Genomic DNA, 13,414 nt, shown 5'->3' on the forward strand with positions numbered 1-13,414 from the left:
GTTGGGTATATTATATATATATATTTAATGATAATAAAGATTATGTGATTTTACTGTCTTTTTTACTTCTTTTTGATAATTTTGCTGCCCTTTTTACAATATTAAACTGCACGAGAACCTTCCGTATAATCACTGTAGTTAAAAAAACATAAAATTATTTGCTCGAAAATTTCGGCGATCCATATATTTCATTTAACAAGTTTGTGACACAAAAGTGTCATTAAACTGGAAAAAACAGTGCATATTTCATATTTAACTAGTGTTTACAAAATGAGGCTGTTTGGATGATAATGAAGCTTAATGAGGTTTATCATCTCATCTATTGCTTGAATTGCATTCGACGCGACCAAAATGTGACGTATAATCTAGGCCTAACAAACGATTGACTGATTTTATTGTTATAGGATTTTTATATTACAAAAGCTTTCATTTCTGATGTCAATCATTTCCTGCTCAGGAGAAAGAATTAATCATATTATTTAAAATAATAAGATTATCCAATCAGAAGCATTGTTGAGCTGTCAGGATGGGTATGTCTGCCAATAGCTTGGCTTTATTTTCATCATGAGAAGCAAGCAAAATGACGTGTCAGCTCAGATTCAAATTTGACGCCAGATTGCTTGTAGATTACTGGATATAAACTAGTCAAATTAACATAATCTTTTGTTTTCTCTGTTTAAAACAAACAAAGGCCTGCCAACTGACAATGTTAGGCTAATTTGTATTTAATCTACCAACCCTGTTTGAGCCTCGAGGTATCATTTGAGCAGTGGGCTTCACAGGATAAAGACAAGTCAATTTTATGCTCAATATTTCGTCTGAAATATACCTATCAACTATCCCGTCTTTCTACAGAAAAAAATTTAGTATCTTTGACGGGCTGTCGTTGGTGTAAGAGCAGGTAATATGCCCTTTTTCTTCACGATTATCTGCTTGCTTTATTGAGAGATTTGGGCGAATGTTTCGCCACGTGGCCACGTTCACCTCGTGTAATGCCCAAAGATCGAGGTGTACTTATAACACTGACGTTGCTTTTAATATTCATTTCACACAGGATTCTGACGATTTGAAGCCAAGCTAGACGATGAAGTTCGTGAACAAGAAATTGATGACCGATGAATTGTGGCTGAAATGGCTCAAGATAACTCGCCTTTGAAGAGAGAGCACGACTAGCTTTTTCTCGGAGCTTATTGGTGAAATGAAAAAGGTAATATATGCGCTAAAATCTGTGAACTTATGGGCGTTTTATGTTGCGCAGTATAGCTGCATCGTATAGCCGCTAACCTTCGATTTAGAACAAATTATACCTTTCAATTAAGTTCTGAAAGCTTTGCAAGAAACTAATAATTGCCCTCTATTCTTTTCAGGTAGAGTTTTGAGCTAAAGTGAAACTAAAAGAAATGCCGTGGGCAAGAAATTCGCCATCCATAACGGCTGAAATTGCCCGAGATGATTCGCGTTTAAGGAGACAGCAAGTCCAAAGCTGCTCGTCTGCAATAATTGCTAAAATGAACAGGTACACGTCTATTTGTGTCTTATTTGATTCCCCTTTAACGAGGATGGGAGAAGTTGAAATGTTGCTTGAGCCTTGATCGGTTTCTGTGTCCTCGTCATCGAGTGCTATATTAACTGAATATTGCATGTTTATTGAAATTACCGTCTATAACAAGCATTACCTTTGTTATTTCAGGTAGAGATTGAGCGAGTCAAAGCCATTTGAAACGACGATTAACCTGTTCAGATTAAAATGTAAGTATGAAGCAATTGAGCATTTTAGATGTAGAGCGAACAATATAGGGAGCTTAAGATTTCTAATATATTAGTAATATAATTCATAAATGGCAAGAGAAGAAGCAATTGAAATTCTGCAGCTTCGAGGTGTTCTATAGGCGTCGTTTAGGATGTATTATACATGTATGCACAGTGACAACGAACGTGCACAATCGCAAATTTCGTTTGCAAAGCATATGAATACGTGCATGAGGGAAGAGTATATATAATATATCTAACCCCTCAACAATTTCAATAAATCAAACTTTGTCCTTTGTATTGTTAACCTTCCCGAGGGCATGGTATTAAGTCTTAGCAGATATCTTAGCATCATAGCATGATTTAGTGTTCCAGAGCAAAAGATTTGTATTCATCCTGTTTCTCTATAAGGATAGCTTGTTTTGTCGCCTTAGAGTTTTAAAAATGCTCGGCGAATAAAGAAAAACTTGGCATGTCTATATATGATTTTTAAGAACACTGCATGCCTATAAATTGGTCAGCAGAATGAAATTTATTTTTTGGACGAAAAAGTTTCAGGCGGCGTTTCATTAAAATGTTTTAAAACGGTGTAGAGGAGTTTTTTGCAATGCTTAAATGAAGTTGTTTTGCCTTGTCGTCATGCACGCTTCCCCTTCAAATTTCAATCAATGCATGGCGTTACGATTTTTATTCTTTTGTTTTCCCTCGTATGTTGAGAAACCAAGTTTCTTATTTTTATCTTTCATTCTATTTAAGGTTGATGAAATATAAATCACTCACCTCCCTGAAGCTATAACCATGCAACGAACCAAAACGACGCCAAGCCGACGTCAAGCCAAAACTACGCGAAACGACGCCAAACGACACAATACGATACAACGTCGAACAGCAGCGTGAATCGGCAATGTCCCAGACATCGTTAAAGGTTAGAGTAGCCTGGTGGTCAAAAAATGTGCATGCTAGGGTTAGGTGATTTGCACGAAAAATAGTCTACGCACAATTCTTCTGCAAAGCAGAAGTTCATTGTTCGTCGTATTAAGGACACGATTTTTTATAAACATAACGTTATAATTCAGTTACCTATAGTGACCACCAGGAACATAATTAATGCATGATGCATGTGTATATGTGAGTAACAATTCGGTGTAGGATCCGGCTTTGCGCTTAAGAGCTGCTCCCTGCGCTTAGGGCTACGCGCTAAGGTTTAGGTTGATAAGTTAAATGTTCAAACTAGGATTATACGTCACAACTTTTAAACATGAATTTTCATATACGAAATGGCTTAAAAAGCCATACACAATTACACACGAACATAAATCACAGCCTCAAATGGCAAACATAATCCCATAGGTTCATACTTTGTTCCATCTCTCGGGACACTATTCTTATATAAAGGTATCTGTGCTTAGAATTTCAATAATAGATAATTTCATAATCACTATAGAAACAAACACTGTTTTTTACATACACATACAAATTGTAGCCTCGAATGGCAAACATAATCCCATACTAATAGGTTCTTACTTTTTCTTTGTTCTATCTCTCGTAACGCTATAATTATTGTTAACCTGCTAAGTCTTATAGTCTTATAGGTAATTTGTGTAATATTATAAAACAAACACTGTTTTGTCGTACATACACACATTTACAATTTATAGCCTCGAATGGCAAACATAATCCCATAGGCATAGATTCTTGCTTTTTCCTTTGTTCCATCTCTCGAAACACTATTTTTAGGTAATTTGTGGCTCCAACTGTAGATTGCAATATTAAAACATTAAATAAAACAAACACTGTTTTGTACAGTATATACAAATTATAGCCTCAAATGGCAAACATAATCCCATAGGTTCATACTTTGTTCCATCTCTCGGAACGCTATTCTTAGGTAATTTGCTGCTCCGAATGTAGATTGTAATATTATAAAACAAGCACTGTTTTGTACATACACATACAAACTATATAGCCTCAAATGGCAAACATAATCCCGTAGGTTCTAGCTTTTTCCTTGTTCCATCTCTCGGAACGCTATTCTTAGGTAATTTGTTGCTCCGAATGTAGATTGTAATATTATAAAACAAGCACTGTTTTGTACATACACATACAAACTATATAGCCTCAAATGGCAAACATAATCCCGTAGGTTCTAGCTTTTTCCTTTTTCCATCTCTCTGAACGCTATATTCTTAGGTAATTTGTTGCTCCGAATGTAGATTGTAATATTATAAAACAAGCACTGTTTTGTACATACACATACAAACTATATAGCCTCAAATGGCAAACATAATCCCGTAGGTTCTTGCTATTTTCTTTGTTCCATCTCTCGGAACGCTATTGGCTCCAAATGTACATTGTATAATATTATAAAACAAACACTGTTTTGCACACAAAAACATATAAATTATAGCCTCTAAAATGGCAAACATAATCCCATAGGTTCTTTCTTTTTTTCCCATCTCTCGAAACACTATTCTTAGGTAATTAGTGGATCCAAATGTAGATGAAATATTATAAAACGAACACTGTTTTGTGCATATACACATACAAATTATAGCCTCAAATGGCACTGAAGCATAATCCCTTAGGTTCTTACTTATCTTGTTCCATCTCTTGGAACGCTTTTCTCAAGTAATTTCTGGCTTATCTGGATGCAGGTCGTAATATTATGAGACAAACACGTGCACACATATACAAATTATAGCCTCAAATGGCAAACATAATCCCATAGGTTCTTACTTTGTTTCGTCTTTTTCTCTCTTTCTCTGACTCTGTTAACTTAAGAGGGGGTTGTGCATGCATGTTGGTGTCAGATTAAGAGACAACATTGGCAGTGGCATTGTAACTTTATTATTTTTCCAAGGTCTCTGTGAGACTTCAATCATTTAGCATCGTCGGGCAGTGCTTATGAAAAGAAAAGCGCCACTTTTTGTCTGCACTGTTTGACCTTGCTGAGTGGTTCGAAGTGTTAGCAGGTATCTTGGGATATTTAATAACGTTGCAGTGTTATTTTCATTGCTGTTCCTATAAGGGCAGTTTGCTTTGGCTATATATATGCCTTGGCTCTAAAATGTTTAATCAGTTTTTCAGAGAAAAATATTTGTATACTCAGTGCTGTTTCTCTATATGTATAAAGACAGCTTGCTTTGGCTATATGTCTTATATAGCTATGAAAATTATTTTTACTTTGACTTAGAAAGTCAAATTTCTCATTAACATATTTTTTCGAATGCTGTTTCTATAAGAACAGTGTGCTCTGGCTTTATGCCTAAGCTCAAAAAATGTGCAGTGAATTATTGTGCTGCTACTTTTAATGTACGGGCAGCTCACTTCAGCTATACGCCGAAGTTTTATAAATGCATGAAAAAAATCATTGAAATAAAAGCTGCACTTTTTCTCAACTAAAAATAAACGGTTAGGAACACTGCCTATGATTTGTCAGCAGAATAATTTTAGTTTTTGGACGGACAGGGCTTGCATCAAAATGTCCTTGAATTTGTTAATTTGTATACTCTACCAGAATATAAGTAAGTTCTGAGATTGGGTTTGGTGGATAAGTCCTTATAGAATGAAATATACACGATCACTTGCATACACATATAGATTAATGCATCATATACATACATGCATTCAAGTTTTATTATAGTCAATACTTTACAATAGTTTGTCTTGAATATTAAGAATCATATGATACAGCATAACGTTTATCTTCCACATTTTATATAGTAAATCATATTGACAAAACGTAATCTGCATTCCGCACTGTTTTTCTGTAAATTTGAATGTTTATAGATTAATCGTAAGAACTTTGTAATCTCTCTTTAAATATAATACTCTTTATATGTAAATATGTTGTGTCCCATGCAGTTAATGTCTTCGTATATTACTGATATAACATACAAAGAAAACACACATGCTATATGACTTATATGTAACACATGCATGCATATAGTACTAAATTCATGAAAATAGGACACGAATTATCCATCTTCCTTTCTTGATTTCAATAACTAAAAACACACACTTTGTAACACATGGTCATAGAATGCATTTTTAGTAAAATCTAAACTTTGTATACCTTGTTTGATTTCGGCTTTCGGTGAGGGTTTTTCTCCAGGCACTCTGGTTTCCCTCGTAATCAAAACAGTGTCCGTGTGTTCGGAACCGCGTTTATGGTTGGTTTTCCATTTAAAATTGAACTTCATGAATAAAAGCAAAACGTGTCGTGTTGCATTTATTTACCTTTTGTATCCTGTATACTTGCTCACCTCACGTAAGCTCTATTTGATATAAATTTGGAAATGTTTTCGCAACCCAACAGACGTTTTATTTTTGGAAAGCCCTTATTCCTTAAAATATGAAGTGAACATAAATAAATGGAATCTGACTGTACACACGGTTACTGGGTTCAATTCCCTGTGCACTGTAGCTATATGTTCTCCTTCGCGGTAAAAGCTTCTTCTTCCGGCAACAAAGCCAAGCTAAGATTCATGCATCATTCGACTAATTTCACTTGACAAGAGAATGAAGATTTCAAAAGTATCCAATCTCAGCGCAATGTAGTTCATCAACAAAAATTGCCCAGTATTGTTGCTTGATGAACAATTCCGCCTGATTGAAGACGCGTTGTGTATAGTTCTGAATGCATAAGTTCTGAATGCATAAGGCGAAATAATGTTACCATAATTTTCAAAATGTAGGAGTGAATACCTTCTCAACATGATCATTCTCAAATAGTTCAAAATTTGTATAATTAATTCGAATAATTATAGAAATAACCATTTTTTGCTAAAATTATTTCCCATTGGCAGTGCATGGAACTATCCTGTGACCAATAGATCATAATTTCGTTTTTCCGCAATCTAGAATCCTTGCTGTCTTAATCCTTACGAATAAAACTCTTTAACTATTAGTAGGTAAATTATTTTTTATTTCAGTCAGAATAACGTGAGGCTTTATATATAACAAAGTTATTCAGTGCATTCAGTGCATGATGCAATATATACTTACGTGTGATGTATGCGATGAAAGACTTATATAGAAGTGTGATAAAACTCGATGAAAATCTTAATTCTTTCGAACTTCCTTTCGCAAATCACATCCAATGCAGAGTTTTAGAAATTAAACTATTTAAACTTGAGGTACTAAAACTTGTCTAAAATATTCAATTATTCCGATCATGTCGATCGACAAACGACCCATTTCGGAAAACTTTGGCTGCTAACGACCTAAGGCTAAGAAAGTAGGAAATGAATGTGTTCGTTTTTGCAGACGAAACTAGGAATTTATATGAACATATACAACGAGCTCATGCATACGAAAACATTATTTGAAAAAACTTAGGAGATGCATTCATACTATAAGGGCAATTTTTAAAATAATGGTCCCAAAATGCAGGCTAATTAATCCCGCTAAAAAAGTAAAACCGAATCGTAAAACTTGGGAAACTTTTCTCGACCTAATTGCAATTTGAACGAACAATTGTGGAATGGAAAAGCACGCAAAACAAAATGGTTTGGCAACATTGAAATCTGAAAATAAAAGTAGGCTAAAATCAAAATTTAGTAATAAATCCTGCTAGAAAATCTCTTCTTTTCAACAAAGAAAAACCATGGATAAAAAAGGACTACGCTAATACAATTGCTAGTAATTAATACAACGGCTTTGATTATTAACCATGAAAAATGAAGAATTAGTGGCACAATAGCAAATATTCATTCTTGTCAAAATCGTAAGTCTTGGCACTTTATTACTGGATTTAAGGTGGTCCAATACCCCTAAAAGATGTTCTTTAATTTTAAAAATATTTAAAAAATTTTCATGCCATATTGAAAGCCAAGTTGCTTCGAGCCAATTTTTTTTAGAGGTCAACTATGAAAATTTAATCAAGTTAGTTTTATTACTTTTTTAGTTATCGTGCGCGAAGGTAATTAAGGGGGATGAGAATTTTAGTTTGCTAAGAAAAGCGACGAAAGACGTTTTGCATGCATATATTCATAAATTTTAGAGAACAATACAATGGAACAATGAAAGAATACAGGGTGTCTCAAAAAAACCGAAAACTATTGAAATCACCTATAACAATGTAATTGTTGGAGTTTGAATGCCTAAGCACTCTGTTGGGATAATATCACAATAAACACTCGTTGTTCCGCGGTCAGCTGTACCATGGCCATTTTCTTTCGAAGCAATAGCAAGGCTAATTTAAATTTAAATATATTCGCAATTTAAATTTTTCGTATTCAGCGTATAAGTTGTAAATCCCCACGGGCTAAAATTCGTGAACTCGGCGTTTAAATTTCAAAAATGAGTGATTTCAATAGTTTTAGTTTTTTAGACACCCCAGCCATTCGACCCCTTTTGTTTTCTCGGGGTAAAAACGTTTTGTTTAATCCTCGCGTTATTTGTAATTTTTTGGGAAAAAATATTCAGGATCGGTTAGCTAGGATACATTTGAAATACATCCCTTGAAATTTTCAAAAACAGAATAAATCATGATCTTTTTGTATTGGTCAACTTTAAAATAAATATCAATTATTAAAACTTCAAAACTTATGGAAAAAAGATGAGTAAATAAAATTTCAAAAAAAGGCCATATTATGCCTAATATTAAACTTGACCACATTTAGAAAAAATTAGATGTTATGGTTCCCATATAACGCACGTATGCAATCAGGCCATATTATGCCTAATATTAAACTTGACCACATTTAGAAAAAATTAGATGTTATGGTTCCCATATAACGCACGTATCCAATCAATTTGGTGCAGCTTGACAATCCTATGTAGTCTGTCAACCAAACCTACAAGATCCTAAAAACTAAAGAGACTAGTCTTAGTAACTATTTGAAACCATTTTCAACATTTTAATACAATAATTTTAGAAATTTTCAAAATTCGTCAATTTTGGCCAATGGATAGATAAGAGGATACCCCGAAATTAGAGAATTTTTCAATGTTCCAAAGACCAGCCAACTACCTTCTAAAATCAAAAAGATTATTAGTCTTCGTAAATATTTGAATCCATTTTCAGCATTTTATGTATTTTAATAAATTTTCGAGGATGGTCAATTTAGTCCTAATCTCGTTCCCAGGGCATTTTACCTTGATTTTGGGTTGGGGTAAAAGGCCCTAGGATCAGCCAGCCGCTTCTTATTTCTGATTGGTTAAATGGTTTTTCCTAATTTATTTGAAATTTTTGTAAATCGTCAATTTCCGTCGAAATCGTAAGAGGCACCCTTACCATTTTGGCCTAAATTGACGTATTTTTCAATGTTCCAAAAACACAAAAATATATGCTCTAAAACCAAAGATATTAGTCTTATAGTAAATATCTGAAACCATTTTCAACATTTTAATATATTTTTAGAAATTTTCTAAAATCGCCAATTTTGGCCAATGGAGAATACTTGAAAAACAACATTTACGCGAAAGGGTAACCTTCATTAAACACTTTGAAATAATATTAATGGCGGAGATCTGGTGGTCTTGTGGCCGGGAAATAAGCGTAGGTTTGAATCAGTGTTGCCAGCTGTAATTTTGTTGCAAAAAAGCTGCGGGTACGCGGGTATCACCCGTGAGGAAGGTTTGCTTTGAATGAGGTTTGTGAGGAAGGTTCAAAGTTGAACATTTAATTGATCACGTGCATGTACCAAAAAACCAAATATTCCTTATGCTGGCTGCCACTTGACTCAGTGACGTAACGTAATTTTGAGAAAAGTTCGCAAAGCTTGAAATACTACCGGAGGAAGGTTGAACTCTTTTTGCAACTTTGTCCTAAAATATCCCCAGATCTGGTAAAAAAAATTCTGATATTACCTGCCCATAGTAGCCACCTACGAAGGCATTTTTTCTGTATTTCTATTAGGCTTTATATAAGACATGCCTTCAGAGGAGCCTATGTCCATAGTTCTCAAAAAAAATTATCAAGATTTAAAAAAAAAGAAAAAATGTAATTTCTTCCAAAAATTGCTTTAAATGTTTCCTAAAACCACAGTTATTAGAATATACATGGTTTGGAGGCAAGATAAAAGTACAATGCAACTCATTAACTATGTTATTGTCCAGGTTTTTGCAAAAAATGGTTCCTTGTTCGTCACATGTCTATTGTATTTTTGCCCAACTAACCAATAGCAATGGCTTGGCTTAGCTCCTCAACCGTGACTTGAACAACATGTTAATTCAGATCTTACTATTGGTTTATTTGTTCAAAATACAATAGACACGTGACGAGTAAGGAACAACTTTTTGCATAAATGTTCCCCGACATAGATAATGAGTTCTATTGTTCTTTTATGTAGTCTCCAAACCATGTATATTCTATTAACTGTGCTAAAACTAATCTTTTTAGTTTTTTAGCATATTTGGTTGGTGTTTGGAACATTGAAAATGTCGTCAATTTTCGTTAAAATGGTATGGGCTCTCACAATCAGTGCATTGCGCAATGTCATATATATTAAGCCTTCGACTCTTGGAGTCATACCCAATCATATAATTACACTGTATTGACAAATTACCAAAACGCTTCTCGCGCAATTTTGGTCAATCTATGACCCACTGCGTTGTTTGGTCTCTGCTAGGAACTCGTACTGCTTGCAACCATTAACGGGGCGCTGCGGGTTTTTGTATGATAACAAAAAATGGTACCAACACATGATCTGGAAGTCTAGTGGTTAAGGCAACGGCCCTACCAGGGTTGTAAGATTACGTTCGAGTCTTCCATGCGAAAGGTTCGAATTTTTCCACCGAAATTACTACTTAATTTAAAATTCTTCGAATAGGTTTAGGTCAAATAAAAAACAATAGGTCAAAGAATTTTAAATTAATAGTGATATCGGTGGGAAAAAACGAACCTTTCCCATGCAGGATTCGAACCTACGCATACAACCTGGTAGGCAGTAGCCTTAACCACTGGGTCACCAGGTTAAATATCGATAGATTACGGTGGCCGAGTGGTTAAGACCACGGCCTACCACGATGTAAGCGTAGGTTCGAGCCCGATATGGGAAAGGTTCGTTTTTTCCCACCGAAATTACTATTTAATTTAAAATTCTTCTAAAAGGATCAGGTCATATAAAGAACAATAGCTTTCGACAAATGATGTGGTGGTCTAGTGGTTAAGGCGTTCGTCTCTCAATCCGAAGACAAACGTTTCAACTCCTGGCAATGCACGAAAATTAACCTTAAAATTTTCGGTGTGATTTGGAAGATTTAAAACAGTCAAAAGACTCCTCGGTCTTTCCAAAAGACTGTAAATTGAAAAAAATTGAAATAAAAAAAATTGAAAAAAATTCTTGCGTTCAAAAGTACTTGAAAATTGAAAAAAGAGCACAAGTAAAAAAAATTTAAAAACGTGTGTCTTCTAAAAACACTGAAAATTAAAGAAGTGAGAAAAAAAAACCTCAAAACAAATTTAAAAACTCCCGCTTTTAAAAAACTCATGTTTACTTACGCTAATTTTTTTTCACGAAAATTTGACAGGGTGATTTTCTCGAGAGTGAAAAAATTTAATTTTTTTCACTTTTTTGAAATTCTCTTAGATTTTTTTTTGACGCGGAAGTATTTTGTCTTGGGCTACCTGTGTCTGTCTTGGGCTACCTGTGTCTGGCTTGACACAGTAGCCCAAGACAAAATACTTCCGCGTCAAAAAAAAAATCTAAGAGAATTTCAAAAAAGTGAAAAAAATTAAATTTTTTCACTCTCGAGAAAATCACCCTGTCAAATTTTCGTGAAAAAAAATCAAGTTGAGTAAACATGAGTTTTTTAAAAGCGGGAAATTTTTAAATTTTTTTCTGACTTTTTTAATTTTCAGTCTTTTCAGAAGACACATGTTTTTAAATTTTTTTTTACTTCTGCTTTTTTTCAATTTTTAAGTACTTTTAAACGCGAGAATTTTTCTTTAGTTTTTTTTATTTCAAACTTTTTTCAATTTACAGTCTTTCCGAAAGGCCGAGAAGTCTTTTAACTGTTTTAAATCTTCCAAATCACACCGAAAATTTTAAGGTTAATTTTCGTGCATTGCCAGGAGTTGAAACGTTTGTCTTCGGATTGAGAGACGAACGCAACTCGTGCATTGCCAGGAGTTGAAACGTGCATTGCCAGGAGTTGAAACGTTTGTCTTCGGATTGAGAGACGAACGCCTTAACCACTAGACCACCACATTATTTGTCGAAAGCTATTGTTCTTTATTTGACCCAATCCTTTTCAAAGAATTTTAAATTAATAGTGATATCGGTGGGAAAAAACGAACCTTTCCCATGCAGGATTCGAACCTACGCATACAACCTGGTAGGCAGTAGCCTTAACCACTGGGCCACCAGGTTAAATATCGATAGATTACGGTGGCTGAGTGGTTAAGACCACGGCCTTCCACGTTGTAAGCGTAGGTTCGAGCCCGGCATGGGAAAGGTTCGATTTTTCCCACCGAAATTACTATTTAATTTAAAATTCTTCTAAAAGGATCAGGTCAAATAAAGAACAATAGCTTTCGACAAATGATGTGGTGGTCTAGTGGTTAAGGCGTTCGTCTCTCAATCCGAAGACAAACGTTTCAACTCCTGGCAATGCACGAAAATTAACCTTAAAATTTTCGGTGTGATTTGGAAGATTTAAAACAGTCAAAAGACTCCTCGGCCTTTCCAAAATACTGTAAATTGAAAAAAATTGAAATAAAAAAAATTGAAAAAAATTCTTGCGTTCAAAAGTACTTGAAAATTGAAAAAAAGCACAAGTGAAAAAAGATTAAAAACGTGTGTCTTCTAAAAACACTGAAAATGAAAGAAGTAAGAAAAAAAACTTAAAACAAATTTAAAAATTTCCCGCTTTTAAAAAACTCATGTTTACTTACGCTAATTTTTTTTCACGAAAATTTGACAGGGTGATTTTCTCGAGAGTGAAAAAATTTAATTTTTTTCACTTTTTTGAAATTCTCTTAGATTTTTTTTTGACGCGGAAGTATTTTGTCTTGGGCTACCTGTGTCTTTCTTGGGCTACCTGTGTCTGGCTTGACACAGGTAGCCCAAGACAAAATACTTCCGCGTCAAAAAAAAATCTAAGAGAATTTCAAAAAAGTGAAAAAAATTAAATTTTTTCACTCTCGAGAAAATCACCCTGTCAAATTTTCGTGAAAAAAAATTAAGGTAAGTAAACATGAGGTTTTTAAAAGCGGGAAATTTTTAAATTTGTTTTGAATTTTTTTTTCTTACTTTTTTAATTTTCAGTCTTTTTAATTAGGAGACACACGTTTTTAAAATTTTTTTACTCGTTCTCTTTTTTCAATTTTCAAGTACTTTTGAACGCAAGAATTTTTTTTCAATTTTTTTTATTTCAATTTTTTTCAATTTAAAGTCTTTTGGAAAGGCCGAGGAGTCTTTTAGCTGTTTTAAAGCGTCGAAATCACACCGAAATTTTTTAGGTTAATTTTTGTGCATTGCCAGGAGTTGAAACGTTTGTCTTCGGATTGAGAGACGAACGCCTTAACCACTAGACCACCAAATCATTTGTCGAAAACTATTGTTCTTTGTTTGACCTAATCCTTTTCGAAGAATTTATTAAATAGTAATTTCGGTGAGAAAAATCGAACCTTTCCCATGCAGGATTCGAACTTACGCTTACAACTTGGTAGGCCGTAGCCTTAACCACTGGGCCACCGGATCGTGTGTTGGTACCC

Source organism: Dendronephthya gigantea, unplaced genomic scaffold (genome assembly GCF_004324835.1).
Source record: "Dendronephthya gigantea isolate DGI-Jeju-01 unplaced genomic scaffold, DenGig_1.0 000248F, whole genome shotgun sequence".
Lineage (NCBI taxonomy): Eukaryota > Metazoa > Cnidaria > Anthozoa > Malacalcyonacea > Nephtheidae > Dendronephthya > Dendronephthya gigantea.